We start from the raw sequence: 17,393 nt of genomic DNA, 5'->3' as shown, positions 1-17,393 counted from the left end.
GGCACAAAATTTTCTACATTCTTTTTTTTATAGAGAATGAAACTTAATGACGTTGGCGATCCCCTCAGTTTTCCTCCAGCACCACCGAAACGTTGTTCAGAGTTAAATGTCTAAAGAACTTCTAGATTGATTGCTTTGAAATCTGGAGCACATGTATGTCCCTCACAAGACTGCAGTGAGGTCAAATTGCAGTTCATCCAATAATTTGGTTGGACCAAACACTAGCGGCGTACTGATAATCTATACTCAACCATAAAAATAACTGAAGTAAAGGTGACAATTACCATTTCAGAAACCTATTTAAGTAGCCTAAAGTAATAAAGGACCTGGTTAATAAATGACTCTAAGTACAAGTTACTTTCCATTTCCAAAAGCCCCATTGACCACAAGCTTCAAGATAAGTTTTTGTCGTTATCATAACATCAAGGGTTAGTAATAAACACTAAGCATAGCTAATGTTAGCCAGCTAACTATATTTTCATCTGCAGTATGTGTAACTTAGGCTACTTCAGTTTGCTTGCAGAGGTAAGAAGAGGAGTTTTTAAAAGTATCAGTATTTTTTGGGGGGAGGCACAGCCAGCACCTCATCATGTAGATGGTGTTTTTTTTTAGATTTTGGTACAAAAAGTGTGGCCAGATGTAGCCAAGAATGTTTGCTGGAAGCCACCTCCTGATCTGGGTTTGGCATCATGGTCAAAAGACAGGTGGTGCTTGTTTTTTCTTCCAAGGCAGCTGCTGGCAACTTGGCATCGATAGGTGCCCCCCCCCCGCAGTCCCTACACTTAACCCTGCATTTAGAGCCAAACAGCTGTATTGGAGTTTAAAAATGGCTCATGGAGCAAAGTAAAAAGTGGATTTCTGGTTCAAACATATATTCAAGTAAAGAGTAGAAATACATTTTTTTTTAAAACAAGGAGCATGAAAAGTACTCTTCTTTGTAAAACTGCATTTTTACTCATTTTCAATACAAACTTATAACTCATTGCATATTTGTTAGGTTAACCTGCCAAACAGACCCACCTGCAAAACTAATGTCATTACCATCAGTAGTTGTTAATGCAAATGAACACATATTAGCGCGCTAACACACTGAACTAAGATGGTAAACATGGTAAACATTTATACATGCTAAACATCAGCATGTTAGCATCATCATGAGCATCTTAACATGCTGATATTAGCCTGGACAATAGCTAGCGTGGCTGTTACATTTTTACATTTCTGTTTGTTGGTGACCAAAGCAACAAGATACAATGTGTTAATACCATCTTTAGAGGTGCAGGTAAGCAGATATTTTAGATTTTAGAGAGCTAGGTGAGTTGTTTTTCCTGGATTCCACTAAAAGTTATCCAAAACTTAGTTAAAATGCTGCTAACCTACGTTGAACAGTTTGTTCATTCTACTTTTTGTCATCTATGGCTTTCAGTGCAGGCGTTTGTCTCATTTTAATGTTCTACCTTTTAGGTGGGCTCTAAACTAATGTGGCAAGCCTTAAAACTTCTTGTTCTGGGGCAGCCTCTAGCTCACCTGCTAGAGCACGCGCCCCATATGCCTTTAGAGGCCTTTACAGTAGCATGGGTTTGATTACAGCCTGTGGCCCTTTGCTGAATATCACTCTCCCTCTCTCTCTCACATTGCCTGTCATTCTATAGCTGTCCTATCAAAAAAGGGAAAAGTCCCCCCCAAAAAAAATTCTTGTATTTAAAAATATTGAAAATTTGAGTAATATTGAGAGCATTTGGTTCAGTACTACAGTATCAGTCCTAGGTTTTCAGATCATTTGGTCACATTAAACTTAATTTCCTATAAAGTAAAATCATACAGAATTTGGCAATTACACTAGACCATCAAGTCACTAACGTGAACAAAGATATTGAACAAAAACTCCTCAGAAAGGCCATGATCGATACCTCTCCTCTCAGCTCTGTATTTCTGATTAACATCCACCAAATTCCAGCTCTTTTACTCAGACGGCTCAGATTAAACCGGGCTAGCATGTAAACATAAATCTAGCGTGTCTGTGCTCTAGACAGCTGTACATAACCACAGTAACGTTTCTGCAGCGGTTTAGTTTTTTTTTTTCCCCTCTCTCCAGTAAGAAGGCTGACTCAAACTCTGAAGGGAGGAGGCTTCAAGAAAGGGCTTGATTTGGATGAGAGATGTCATCTTTAATAAGTATCAAGCCCTGCTAGGAGGTACGGCTCACGGCGTGGATGTATACAGTGAGAGGCCGCCTCTCTGTTTGCGGTCGATCCTGCAGATAACATGTAATGGAGGGGTTAGGTGTGTTTTGGATCAATAGGATTACTGTAATTGGCTGGCTCGATTGCAGGGGCAGAACGGTCTGGTTGTCACGGCTGAACAGACCATGACCTAACGGATGATGGAGTTAAACACATAGCGCAGACCGCGTGTACAGTTGCAAATTGAATTTAGGAGAAGAGGAAAACAAAACAGCCTATAATCTATTTTCAAACGCAAACAAGAGTATGAGTGTGTGTGTGTGTGTGTGTGTGTGTGTGTGTGTGTGTGTGTGTGTGTGTGTGTGTGTGTGTCGTAGTGCTTAAAGCAGGACGGCTCCTTGAAAAAGGCGAAGCAGGAATGGAGATAGCCCTCGTTGTGCACTGATAACTACTATGGTCTCATCTCCAAAACACACACCCACGTACTCACAGGCCCAGCCCAACATTTAACCACAGTGTTTACTGTTATCAGATGGACCTGTAATCTGATCTCTCTGAGAGGGGAGGACGAGGAGATACAGGAGATGGATAGTGGGGTCATGGTCAGGAGGAAGATGGATAGGGATTGTATGTGTGTGTGCTCCAGGTGGGTGGTGGCTGTAATTGCTACCTTTAGAGCCCCCAAGAGCGAGCTCATGATCTGTGCTGTAAATGGGTGTTGCTGGTGCTGCCAGTGGGCTTAAGGGTGTTTTTTTTAAAAAATCAAAATCAATGCATTGCCAGCTAATCCTTAATTGGTTCCGAGGGCCGATTGGAAAAACTCTATACAATCCGCTCTAGACTATCCTGCTTGTTTGTAGTTGGTGTTTTATTCTATGTTTCTTGTTCAGGAGTCACTGGCACTCACTAGGTGGGTTTCCATTACAGATTTACACAAAACTTAAGCAATATTGTTCAATGTCTTCGTTTCCATTAAGTGATGTTATGCGACTTCTCTCATGATGTTATGCGACCTCTCCTACATTCCAAGAAGCATGGCGATGGGTGTTTAAAACATTAGCAGCTTTATTTCTATTGCAGCCATCACACTAACCGTCATTATTTCCAATCCAAGGCGATGTCGGCGTGTTATGTGAGTGATTGTGGAAGGGCAAGCCCCTTAAACGTGTGAGTGGCCACGTATGAGGGATTTCTGGGAGGTGATATTCCATGATTTCACAGAGGAATTGTGGATTTAAAATTTCCGGATGATCCGCTCAACTTTTGAAGAGTTAATAACACCTCTTGTAGTGCCTGCTGCATCATGCCCAAAGGAGCCAGTTTCTACTGATAAGTACATAGCCATAACATCATGTGATAAAGACAAGTATATGTATAATGTATAAAAGACAAAAAAAGTGTTTCTGTTGCAGTTTTGTAAAATATGGCTTTTTTCGAATCGCCTGAAACACCACCTCATGCGAGCGCAAAACTTTTTTGCGATAAATGGGATTTTTAAAAAATTGGCATGTTTTCATTAGGCGTATTTTTAATACGCAATTTAAATTTGCGCAATTTGTTACTGGTCAGTTAGTCAGGGGAGTTAGCTATACCTTGGAGGACTGCCACAATGAACACAAAAAGCCCAGTTTACACTACATTTGTCTCATTTTCTATATTAATATATATTTGATTAATAAATTATTAACAGCAATTAACCAGTATTCAATTCATCATTACCATACAGTATATAACCCCTCCCCACCTGTTGGTGAAAGAGTTTCAGACTTGGACTTGTTTCAAAAACAGGTGGGGGAAATAATGTCAAACTTGGATTTTACCACCATATACTCGGCTTCCGACAGACTATAAAAAGGACAGAATTAACTTTGTAAAGGTAGAGCATGAAAAGAGGCCGTAATCACAAAGAAGTAGCCAGAAGGCCAACATGGCTGCCCTTTGTCTTTGCTCTCTCAACTGTAAATTGTTAGCTGTGGGTGCAAAGGCGCCGCTTGAGTTTCCCCTAACCCAGCATCTCCTCCCACAGGGTCCCACAATATGGAGCTGGTGCCAGGGGAAGTGTAGTTTGGGTTCACGCTTGTTTCATTGTGTTTCCAGCATGCCACATCCACAATGGCATGAAAGACGTCTTGCAGGGGGGGAGTTGGGTGAGGGAGGAAACCGGAGCAGCTGGAGCGCACTGAGCCGAGCAGCTTTTCCATTGCAAAGAGCAAAACGTTTCACTTTTGTCTTGCTGTATCATAACAATAACAACGAGAACGCAGCTCTCGTCACAATGCTTTCCCTCGATGCCGAGGCTGCCGTCGCCTTCACACAGTCACATTCAGATGTTGTTGTTTCCGGTTTTCATCGAGTCAGAGTGTTGCTGCTACTTTCTGCCTACGTCACAATGATTTAGAATCATCGTGCTATTTGGAGAAAAATGATGTGATAGTATCTTTGGGAAGCAGGCGGGGGGCTGGAACACAAGACTGCAGTCTGAGCTGACATTTCCTCAGACAACGTTGTTGTCACGCAGCTATAAATAAACAATACAATATGGCAAACCAACAAAATGGCCTCACAGTTTTCTGCAAGACAACAATAGTAGAATACTTTATGAATATGTTTAAAAAAATGACTGTAAAACAAACAAACAAAAAATCAATGATTGAAAAGTATTGTGTCTTTAGGTGAACAGACTGTATATATGATGTGACATTATGACCTGTGCATGCTCCTGTTATTGACATATGTCCCCTTTATGTAAGCATTTTTTCAACAAACATGACACACCTCAAATCTCACTTTTAATAAGGTCAAAGAAGACGACTGTTGTTGTTGAGGTTTGATTGATTTAGGCAAATTGCAGCAGAGGGTGTTATTATGGGCGAGTGAGTCATACTCATTGCGCCAACCGCAGGCCAGTTCATGTCTCACAACATCAGTTGGTAACCAGTAAAGTCAGTTATACGGAGAGCACGTGATGTGACAGTTTATACACACCTAATATTTGCGTGTGTGTGTGTGTGTGAACTAGAGCATATTGCTGAAAATTTGCTGAAGTTTGACTCTTGTGGAAGTGAACTCTTGAATGTGTTAACCCTTTGAAACCAGAGCAAATTGGCTTGACTTTTTTTTTAAAAAAAGGCAATGAGCAGCTTAAGAAGAAATTACGCAAGTAGTTAGCAAACAAAAATGTAGAAAATAAAGGAAAATTACCTGAAAATGTAAACAACAAACAAATGTGACCTGGAAAAAAAGTGCTTATTCTATTATATTTTAAAATCTAATTATTAATGTAGGTTTTTTGGACATTTTTCCCTAGCTTTAAAAAAAAAGTGTTTTTCAAGTTGCTCATTGACTTTTTTCCCCATGTTTTCAATAGAAAGCAGACCAATTTGCTTGAAGGTTTGAAGGTTTTAATAGTTATGAAGGAGTCTGGATGCTGTGCAAGAGAAGTGATGTTGATCCAAGTTTCATAGGGTTAAAAAAATAATGAAAGTTTTCCAGCCCAGTTGCAAGAAAAGAATGTTGTCATTCAGTGATTTTTGCATTCCACAAATAGTGGTCTCAAGTCATTATCGCATTTCCAGCCACTTTTTTTTTTAACTACCAGCATGGTTGTTTTCTAGCAAGCCACGCTGTGTTTTCATTGGGGATAGTGCAATAAAAAGTGGTGTATTACCAAGGCATTGCTACCTTTAATTTGGGCTCCCAAAAGTGGGTCTGTTAAGCAAAATTTAATCTTTTTGCAATCATAACGCAGTGTTTTTTTGTGCCTAATCCTAACCCCACTTTAACCACAGAGTTTTTGAAGTTGTTTCACATATCTGCTACGTAATAATGTGCAAATGTTACATATCTGTTTACAGAAATTATAAAATACCAACATTTATTCTTTTGATTGGGTTGAAGTTATCAAAACTGTGCTGTTCCTCATATCTTGACGTACTGTGTAAAAGCAGGGTTCGGAATCAGTCTAGATTTGTGGATATACATCTAGCACCTGCTATGATGTAACTGGCCTTATGCATCACAAGCTTTTTCAATGTTACACCTGTAACTCATAGCATAAATGGCTGCAGAATTCAGATGTTTAACTCCAGAATCCACCCATCAGTGATTTTTCAGGTCAGAGGTAACTCATCTGAGTTTGTGTTGCTGCAACTCTACATTTATAAAGTGAGAAATGATTGATGGGCAAGCAGGAGCAGGCTCTGCAGCATCAAGTGAGCCTCAAGGCAATATGCTGACACACAAACATATTGTATCCATACACACACACACACACGCTCACACAGATTTATAGCTATGGTCCTGGAGGCATGAGTTACTCGCTGTCTCCTCTAAGATGTAGCCACTCACCCAGAAAATAATGACCCTTGCAGCGGCAGTCAATCATTGCTGCCTGGAGAACATTCAGTCCCCTGGAAAGCTGCGAATTTATGAGAGGACTCATATTATCTGGGTTTCCCATAGGACATACCCACACAATCAGGCCCCGGGGAACAGTCACATATCTGTCAGAGCACTTTGGTTGCTGTATTACCGGTAAAAACAAACTAGAAAGAGTTTTGCTGAGGTTACACAGATAAGGCTGCTTAATCACAGTCACCCATTAAACCACCTCCAATTAAACATATAATTATAAACCAGGTTTAATTATTTCTCCCATCTTATTATCAGTCATTAAACTGTTGTTGGCCTTTATTTCTTTTCTTTCATCTTGCGGCACCTTCTTGCCACTATGTTAGTTTCAATCCATATACTTAGGGGGAAAAATGGCCCAATTGTCTGAGAGATGTATAGCTGCCGATACATTTCATCTGTAGTGTACATGGCATGCCCATACAAACTGCACCCATCACTAGCACTAGATCGATCAGTTATCTGAACCCATGCTACACTTTCGTGAATTATATGAGACCAAATGCAGCAATAGTCCACTTTATAATTCATAATTCATGAAGACGGGATTTACTTTATAAATAACAAGATGTAGCATTCCCATTACCTTTATCCTTACCTTAACCAGCTCTTTTTTAACCCAATATTTTATAGCTATCTAATCACTAATTTAGCATTAGCATACATAACGAGATGTAGCATTCCCATTACCCTTACCCTAACCTTAACCGCCTCCATTACAGCCCAGTACTTTATAGTTAGCTAATCACTTACTTAGCATAAGCATCAAAATATGATGTGGAATTCCCATTTTTCTTTCCCTAACCATTTTTCTTTCCCTTTCTCTTTTAACTTGATACTTCATAGCTCCCTTATTGCTAACTTAGCATTAGCAAAAATAATGAGATGTAGCTTTCTCTCCATTGCCCTTATTGCTGTGATCACACTGCAAGTGACAATGCACAGCTACGTTAATAGTTACGTAATCGCTGAGTAGCTGTGGAGGTGTTGCCACAGTGCTGTTGTGATGTTGTCACAGGCTTGTGCCTGCTACTTTCCACAAAGCACCTCGACTCAACATCATTTTTTAGTCCAAAAAAATAAGCTTTTCACATAAGTGTGATCCTCATTTTAACATCAACCCATTGTTTTCCTGTGTGCACCGCAATGCACAGAAAGCTAATGCATCAGCTAACTAAGCTAAATAACCACAGCTAAAATGTTTGATATTTCATGTTGCTGACTTTGACGTATGCATTGTGAACACAGCATTATCCTTAACTTAGTCAAGTCAAGTCAAGTCAGTTTTATTTATAGAGCCCATTATCACAAAACAAGGTTTGCCTCAGAGGGCTTTACAGTGTACGACATCCCTCTGCCCTTAGACCCTCACATCACCCAAGGAAAAACTCCCCAAAAAGAACCCCTGTAACGGGGAAAAAAAAGAGGAAGAAACCTCAGGAAGAGCGGTAGAGGATAGTGAGGGATCCCTCTTCCAGGACGGACAGACGAGCAATAGATGTCGTAAATAGCAAGTGAAATACAATCATGGCAAAAAGGAAAGAGAAAGAGAGAGGAGGGGGGGGGGGCACAGAACAATAGAAACAGATGCATGTCATATTACAATAACAGCAGGTGTGAAATCAGTAATTGCTCTCTATGATGATGTTGATAGAGATGATAACAGTCTCATGCCGCAACTTAACCACTTCTGTTTTAATGTAATACTTCATAGCTAGATAATTGCTTAGATAGCATTAAAATATTTAACAAGATGTAGCCCTCTCATTATCCTTACTCTAACTTTCCATTTTTTAATGTAATACATCATATCTAGCTAAATGCTCACTTAGTATTTTTGTCGGGGCTTCTGTTTCCAGACCCAGGAGAAAAGGGGGCTGATCGTAGACTGACATGTAGGTATGGTTGGAGACTCATGTAGCCAGAGGGTGGGTCACGTTGGTGCTCCAGCTGCAGATATTCCTACTCAAAGTGTCCTGCGAAGGAGCATCCTAATGGGGATTTACTTCCCTTGGGGTGGTGAGGGGACTGCACATATGACCCCATTCACAAGTCGGCATTCCTTAACACCAGGCCAACCTGCAAATATAGTGGCTGCTCATTCAAATCCCCAGATATGTAACTGTGGTTCTGTAGTGCAACCATCAGGTATGAGTGTTTGATCCTTCCCATTCAACTGCTGCCCTCAGGCTCCTACTGTAAAAAGGTTTGGACCCTTACTGAACCGCCTTCAGTTATTCATCTAATGTACAATACACTCCAGCAATATGATCCTCTCTTGGTCCCCGTCTATGACAACATTAACAACTTAACAAAACAAAGGAAACTTCAAATCACACAATCTATACGTATAATTATCTGAAGATCCTGGCTCACCTCATCTGTCATAGCATGACTCAGAGCCAGTGGTGACACATTAGCCAAAATAAACCTGCTGCGATTGTTTGCAGATCAACCAGTGTAATTAAACAAGAACAAATCCAGTCATGTGTTAATAGTCCTTGCGTGGAGCAGGTCAAGTCATGTTTGGCCTCACCTACAGCAGAGTTCAGTAGCTGTATACTCTGGCTGGTACACTTCAGCAAATGGGATTTCCTCTCTGGTGTAATGGAGCACACCGTTTTTGGGTATATTGGCCTGTTGGACATATTTAGCTATAGGAAAAAATACTTCATAATCATCCATGATATGTTGATGTTGCTAATCTGGTAGTTTTGGAAGGTAAACATTACATGATATATGACATCAAAAATAAACAGATATGAACTACCCAGTTAAGCTTAATGTTGTTTCTCGCAGAAGCTGATGTCAGATTCCCAGGAGCCCAAAATGGGACCAACAGAGGCCTAAATCCAGTATGGCTGGTTCTGGGACTGATGCAAGACTTATGATGAATGGCGTGCCAGAGTCTGTCCAACACTGGTTCAACTTAAGGCACCAGATATTTCCAAAAAATACTTAAGAGCTGTTCAAAGTATTACTTCCTTATGTGACACCACTGCTCAAAATTGTTCAAAAATTAATAGAAAACTACTATTGAAAATTATTAAATTACTAAAGCTGTAATCTGTAACTTGCAGATTGAGTTCCTGACTTAACATCTGATTCTACCCAATGTGAAATTTCAAAAATGATCAAGTGGATGAAGATCTTGTAAAGTCATTGGTCACGCCTTCATCAATCTGCTTTTTATCCTGAGTATCAGATGACATCACTCGGTACAGTTGTTCCTGTACATGCAAACATCTCAGAAAGAACTCCTCCTTTCTTTTTTTCTATCCACATTTGGTGTACTGATACGCAACTTGGCTGGCTATCTGATTGCACATAGCAACAAACTCTATGTGGTTGTTTTGTATGAAAGTATTCCAAAAAGCTGTCTCTGAACAATACCAATTGCATGGGATCACTTACATACGCTATAATGTTAGCATAAAGAATATTGGTCTGAATTTGTAGGCCTATTTTCTCTCATTAATGGGAACGCTGACTCTATACATTGGTATGTTCTTTTATTATATTAGAACAATATGCTGCGTTATATTCAATCAGATAGATTCATGCTACAATTTTCATGCTACCCAATAGCCAGCAGTGTGAGTATGTGCTTACTGTGTGTGTGATCAGACACTGCAGGGTGGAGACTAGTGACTGTGCATGTGGAGACCCACTTTGCCAATGGTGACAGAATCCGTCAGCGTTCGCCAAACCCAGAAGGAGATCTAATCGGTCAACGCGAGCTGAGCCTGGAGTGAGACAGCCGGCTTACTCACCCTCTGCTCAGACTCTTGAGTCTCCATTTAGAAGGAGGGGGAAAGGTCTTAATACTTTTCAGCAGCTTACCCACTGCTTTTCCATAAACGGAGCCTCTTGTATCATCATCACTTTGTTGGTTCATGGTAAAATAATAAGTCGTCCAAGTAGTGAGTGATGCTGCGGTGTTGTATTCATAAGGTCTTCGTTACTGTTTCACACCTTTACATGTTAAAGTGTGTGTTTGTATGAACTTTTTATGTGTATTTTGGTGAATTGTGAGTGTTAATATGTGATTATTTTCATTTTGGGTACGCTTTTTTACTCTTTAAGGCCTCAGTGCGTGTGTTTCAGTGTTACTGTGTCACTCTGTGTGTCTTACCAGCAGACGGCTGGACCGTATGGCTAAAGGCCTGGCCATGAGAAGCAGGAGGATGACATCAGAGGACAAACTGTACTCATAACAATGTTGGTTTACGTGGAAACGAACAGCCACTTTGGCCCCGTCTCCACGGCGTCGGCCCTTCACCTTCAATCAGCATCCATGCATCATCATCATCGCCCTCAGGGGGCCGTCCAATTACCCCGTCCCTCTCGCCTTAACCTCCACACTGACTGCAAACTATCTATTTCACACTGGCTTCCCTATTCTTTCCTTTGCACCTTTTTATTTGTCCCTTTGCTTCTGTTTCTCTCTCCATCTGTATTTTTCCCCTCCTCTCTTTCCATCCCTCCCTGTCTGTTTCTCTCTTTCTCTTCCTCCTTCTATGTTGTTGGTGATGGCTGTTTTTCTTGGCAGGTGACGAGGCTCGATGGTGGTTCGGTCCCAGTGACAGTGCACATTTTCCCCTCTTTCCCTCCTCTTCCCTTCCTCTCTCTGACGGTCTATTCTTGGCTGTGCGTCCTCAGCAGTTCTTAGGCGTTGCTCTCCCAAGGCGTTGCGCTAATTGTTGTTCCATTTCCCCATCACTACATCATTGCATCTGAATGTGTGACCGATCCTGTGCGTGCGTTTCTGCTTGTGATCATTCAATCAGTTTCGTATATTTGTGCAGAACGTGTGTTTGTATGCACTTCCTTCTGTTTAATGTGCGTGAGTGTACATTTCGGTTGTCGTTTTGTATATTTATGCATGTGGGTGTCACATATCACCCCAGCATCTCTTGATTTTGGGAAACCTGGCACGGTTGCCAGTGTTCCACAGGGAGCGAGGCAAGTGTTATGTAATTAGATAGTTAGTTCTATGGATGCTGCAGATGTCTGTGTGTGTGTCGTAGTGTGTGTACGTGTGTGTGGGTGGGTGTTATGGTTAGCTATCCATCTCCAGGGCATCTGCTCTCCATTATGTTTAATGGATGACAGATAAGAACATGACAAACGGATGCAGAATGCCTGAGAGACGCCTCAGTAGCCCCACTGGGGGAGCTAGAGACTCATGGCAGAAAGGAGAACTCTTCTATTTTTCCATCTCTTATTCCCCCCCTTCCCACCAGGGGCCTTAAAACCTTAGCCAAGTAATTTTTGACGATAATTTTTATGATTTGTGTTGGCTCTGCCTCAGTGCCAGATGGGTGGGATTTGCCACATAGAACAATACGACGAGTGCCAGAACTATTAGACAATCATTTGAAAGTATTTGAAAGTCAGTTTGTTGAACTTTTCTGTGGCTGGCAACTTGACTTGACACTATTTGAGCTGTTTTAATGGTGTAAACCCCACCTAACCTGCTGGTAGTCCAAGCAGGTTAAAGTAAATGTTGGAGATTATTTGACCGGGGTCTGTTACCCTTTCTGTCTGTTCCCATTTGTATCATCATTGCTTTCTTCTCCCATTGACCACTTTTCTCTTTCTCAATTTTGTAGCCACTTCTTACAGCCAACAAATCAAATCTGACACTTTTTGAGATGGAATGCTTGGATAAACACATCAATGGCAGACTGACAACCACATAGTGAAAGAACAGTAAGTACACACTAAAAATCACTTTAGGTCAATATACCATGGAAGCAAAGCAGGGTTAACTTAACTCATTCACAAGTGGCTGGTTTTGACCTGGTTCATCAAAACAAGCAATTTGTACCCATGCACATATGGGTAGTTGGTAAAGTTGATTGACGTCAGTATTGCTTCCAGTGGTGGAATGCAACTAAGTGAATTTTCTCAAGTGCTGTATTTAAGTTCAAATTTGAGTTACCTGTACTTTACATGAGTATTTCCATTTGTTGCTACTTTATAACCTCACTTTATTACATCTCAGAGGTAAATATTGTTTTTTTTACTCCACTACATTCGTTAGACAGCCATAGCAATTTCTCAGATAAAAATGTTGCATACCCTTCCTGTCCAGTGAAAATCATCTCCAGAGGTGTTGATTTTGGATAAGGATGGAATATTCCTTTATATGTTGAGGTTATTGTACAGGTGTTATTGTACAGTATGTCTCCGCGCACCAGTCAAGTTGCACTCGCAGTTTACATCCATATCTGTGAAAACATGGATGCCTCACACACTTCATCCCAACAGACAGCACAGGAGATCTCTACAATCAGCACAGTTTCAAGGTGGGCACCCAAGATTAGTGTCGCCAGTTCAGTGTCTGATCAAATGTCTCTTCTTTTGTTCCTGAGATATCACTTTAAGTAATAGCCAAAAAAGGGTTTTTGCAGAACATCATGATGTCACAGTGAAGTTGACCTTTGACCTTTTGAATATAAAAATGTCTTCAATTTATCATTATATCCTGTTAAACATTTGTGTGTGCATTATAAGTATATGAGTTCTATGGCCAAAAACATGTTTTGTAACGTCACAGTGACCTTTCACCTCCAACCACCAAATTCTATTCGGTACATTCTCGAATCCGTGTTGATATTTGTGCCAAATTTTAAGAAACTCCCGAAAGGCCTTTTTGACATATTACGTTCATGAGAATTAGACTGACACAAGGTCGAAGTTACCATGACCTTTTGACCACTAAATTCTAATGTAGTCTAATTATTAACGGTCCAAGTGCACATTTGTGCTGAATTTAAGGAAATTTCCTCAAGGTGCTCGTGAGATATCATGAAAAAAAAGCTTGGTCTTGTGGGCCTACATCAGTTCAGCAATACTGACAATTCACTGATATGTTGATGGGCCCAATTTCCTAAAATTTTGTCCCTAAAGACACTTATGTACAATGGCAAAAAGTAAAGTTTACCAGGTTTCACAAATATGTAAAACTGGGCATCATCAGGGTAGAGATGATAAGAGACAAAACCAAACTAACTAATAATGTGCCTTTAAAGAAGCATGAAAAGGGAGAATATGATGGGTCCCAGGAATGACACTTGAGGAACTCTATAGGCCAAAGAGGCACAGTCAGACACTTTACCAGCAACGGGCTAAAAAAACTATCTGATAAGATAAATAGGAGTAAAACTATTCCAGAGCTTTATCAGATATTCAAAACAACTTCTTCAAACAGTCTAATATGATATTATGATCTGTTGAATCAAAAGCAGCATTTAAATCAGAGATGATGATGATGATGCAGTTTTCAATATTATTGCTGTGCAACAAGACATCATTTGTGACTCTAAGGATCCTCTATGCTCTACCTCTGACGGAAAAGATAAATATCCCAGCTTACTTCTTTCCCCTTCTGTCCCTTCTTTTTTTCTCCTGGATCACCTCTCTTTTCCAGATGGTCTTTTCACACTCCATTCATTCTGCTTGGACAGCAGGAAGTCAAGCCTGTATGGGACACTGGGACATGAATGCGTCCCCCTTGGATGCAGATCCACCCATTGGACATTAATTGGAACTCTGGGTTCTTTGGGATCTTCCAGGTTAGCACTGCCAAATCAGACACCAAGCCAACAAAATGAGTTACAGTCTTGTTGACCTTGATTTTACTGCCTTTTGCTCTGCTGCTCTGCTCACTGTTTTCCCTTTTCGTATTTTCTGGCCATGCCGGAACTTGATTCCAAATGTGAGACACTTTCATCTTTATCTGGCTTTACTAGTGCTTGGTTAAGCATAAGGTATTTTTATCACATGTAAGTGGAATTGTATTGCAACCATAAAAACGTGTCAGAAATCTAATTCCCTCACACACTTTCTCGATGATCCCCTCCCTCCTTCTTTACCTCCACTCCACCCTCCACTCAGTCGACGTCTGTTTCTCATTGCCGCTCTCTGTTGGAGCGCCAGAATGCGTCAGAATCTCCCTGTGGCCTCTTCAAATAAAGACAGTAATGCACATGACTTAAACCAAGTGCTATTCCAGTAACCATCTTCCTCTGACACAAATCAGGTGCAATGGTTGGACTTCTGTCCTGTGTTACGACCCCACTTTGAGAGTTTCAGAGTGGGGTCCTGGAACAACGCGGTTTATGGCTGCAGAGTGTTTGAAATGCAACACTGCACACAGGGAGCCCATAGGCCTTAATTAAATCCTCACACAGACTAGAGATGTTACAGCTGAAAACCTTGAACATTACAAGACATTAAAGGAATAGCTCAGCATTTTGAGAAATATAATTCTTTTTTTTTTTTGCTGAAAATTTGCTGAGAAGATCGATAACCCTCTTATATATGCCCCATTAATACTGAGTAGGAGCCAACAGCTGGTTATTTTAGCTTAGCGCAAAAAACAGGGGAAAACAGCTTGCTAGGTAAAAAAACAACAAAAACATGACAACTAGCACCTCTAAAACCCACTAACCATTGCCTTTCTGTATTATTTGTTTAATTTGTACAAAGATGTGTTGGGTTGTAAAGTCCTCAGGAATTCTGTTTTTTTTTTTTTTTGTGAACCAACCCGGAAGTTACTATACCCCCGGTTCCCTTGACAAAATTCAATGGGATTTTACCATTGGATTTTGTAGTACTGCAGGAAATAAGCTCTGTGGCAAACAACAGTTTATGGTACTTTAATGTATTGTTCAGTTTTTAAGATGCATAAAAGTTTCAAAGTTCCCAATTGGAGTATTTACTGATGTGTTTTTTAAATGGCACATCCCAATGTGAAAGTCTCATAACCTTAGGTTACCCACAGATGTTAACTCTGGCTTCTAACTCAAAAAACACTAAAAAAAAACCCACTGACTCTGAGATGAGGGAACCGGAAATGCCAAAATTCTAACTTTTTCCCGGTTTTAGGACTTATTCCAGCAGAACTCTAATTCTTGGCCGGGCACAGGGACATCATAGAGTGCCTTCTCAACCATGCACCCAGCTATTGTTCGCAAAGAACTAGTCCTGTACATTACCTTCAGTAAAACCACAAATTGTGATTTTAGAGATCCCGGAAGGCGAATATTGGCATCTTCTTACAAAGCTAGGCTAGCTTTTCTATTCTGTTTCCATTCTATATGTTAAGCATGAAAAAGAAAGTGAAAGTAAATAGAAACTGAAACTTGTCTATTGTACCTTATTGAGATTTAGAAAAAGCAGCAGATAAAACTTCAGCAAACATTCAGGCAGAGTGAGAGTAACTGTGTAACTGGTGAGATAAACTGTGCAAAGTGTTACAGATATCAGACATGTCTGAGTCAGATGAGACTCGCTCCAAACTCTGTTAAACTTTTCCATAACAGCGGGGGCTGGCCTTCTCCCAGGAGGGTTGCTACAAGACCTGCTAAATATGTGCTCTGACAGTTTGACTTAAACCACTCTTGCTTGTTTGTGTCACATGTCTCTGTTTGAATGCATGCAGAACACATCAACGCGTTATTGCTGTGTCACAGGGAGTGGAGATGTGTCAAGTCAGCATCTGTTTATGTGTGCATCTGCATGTACTTGTGCATGTTGTGTCTACACTACAAGACCCTATTCAAGTATCCCTACAAATCTATATAGGTTATCATACTTGTGTTTGAGTGTTTGTGTGTTGAGACACTTTGCGACCTGTGTACGTGTGTTAACACCGATTGCAACACTTTTAACAGGCCTGGACTTGTGCAACCAGTGGAGATTTTTTGTATGAGTGTGTCCATGAGTCAGCGGTGGGGTGCAGGTGCTGAGAGACACTTAATCCTCGAGTACAGACACAGGCCTGGTTGGAGCATTGCCAGGGACAAAGGTATACTTTCACCACATACATACACATGCTTGTACTACTTGGAGAAATAAAGGTATAGCACTCATAAAAATCAAGGAAAAATCAAACGTTGAACTGCAAGGTTCTACTGAGTGAGAAGGAAATTTATAGGTTACATACATTACATACATTATAGGTTACATAGATTACATTTATAGGTGGTATTGTCAAGAGTCACAAATGTTACATATGACACAATAAGTCCACATTTTAAAATCAACCTACCAAAGTGGCTCCCAAAAGGCAATAAAAGAGGACTCCGTCCATAAAAAGCTGGACTCACCAATTGACCTGTAGATGTTTTTTGTCATAACACATTTGTATGTGTTTGTGATACTCAAACCAAAGGTTTCTAATATGAGTTAAATAATAACTGCGGGCTCTGTCAGTTTATTTTAAGACTGCTGTGGTTGAACACCTCCTCTGGAAACCTTCTCTTGACCCCTCTAATAGACCAATGTCCAAATTGCTATTCCTGTGAAAAGATCCAGAGAGCATAGTAACAAAACAGCAACTAACTTTACAAGCAGTCATGATCTCTTTAAAACACTTGTTTTATAGTCTTGCACAGCATTGAGACAGCACTGAACAATTTATTTTGAGTAGGCGATTTTGTAGAATAATGTTTTGCTTTATTTAAGTGCAGCCATGTCATGAGTAACCACTTCTTTCTGGTCTTCATAAGGAAACACTGACAAAGTTTTCTTAGGGAGCACCTCAGGGATACATCTTTGGCCCCATTATCTACCCAATCTATCTTGATTATACACCACGTTCTTATGTTAAGTTTAGGAAAAGAGGCACGTGGTAAGCTGTAGAAAAAAACATTACATTCAGACTTTGGAATAAGAATGGGCTGTATTTAATGTTAAACAGCAGCTCTTTTTTCTACAAAACTGTTGCAGATGTTTGTTTTTGAGTACTTAGAGTTTTTAATTGATTAATAAGTGTTAATACAATAA

At 40.3% G+C, this 17,393-nt stretch overlaps 1 long non-coding RNA gene across 2 annotated transcripts in view; it reads left to right on the top strand.

Moving 5' to 3' along the window:
• Window positions 1-15,521, top strand: part of LOC148187743 (uncharacterized) — a 35,153-nt gene extending 19,632 nt beyond the window's left edge. For both annotated transcript variants that reach the window (XR_015778451.1, XR_015778450.1), the window contains 2 exons: window positions 12,209-12,308; window positions 14,032-15,521. This is a non-coding gene — a long non-coding RNA (uncharacterized LOC148187743). The remainder of the gene's footprint in view (window positions 1-12,208; window positions 12,309-14,031) is intronic.
• Window positions 15,522-17,393: the final 1,872 nt, after the last annotated feature.

This window comes from Plectropomus leopardus, chromosome 13 (genome assembly GCF_026936395.1).
Source record: "Plectropomus leopardus strain MGB_pleo_1.0 chromosome 13, ASM2693639v1, whole genome shotgun sequence".
In the NCBI taxonomy this organism is placed as follows: Eukaryota; Metazoa; Chordata; class Actinopteri; order Perciformes; family Serranidae; genus Plectropomus; species Plectropomus leopardus.
This window is presented reverse-complemented; position numbering and strand designations above follow the sequence as displayed.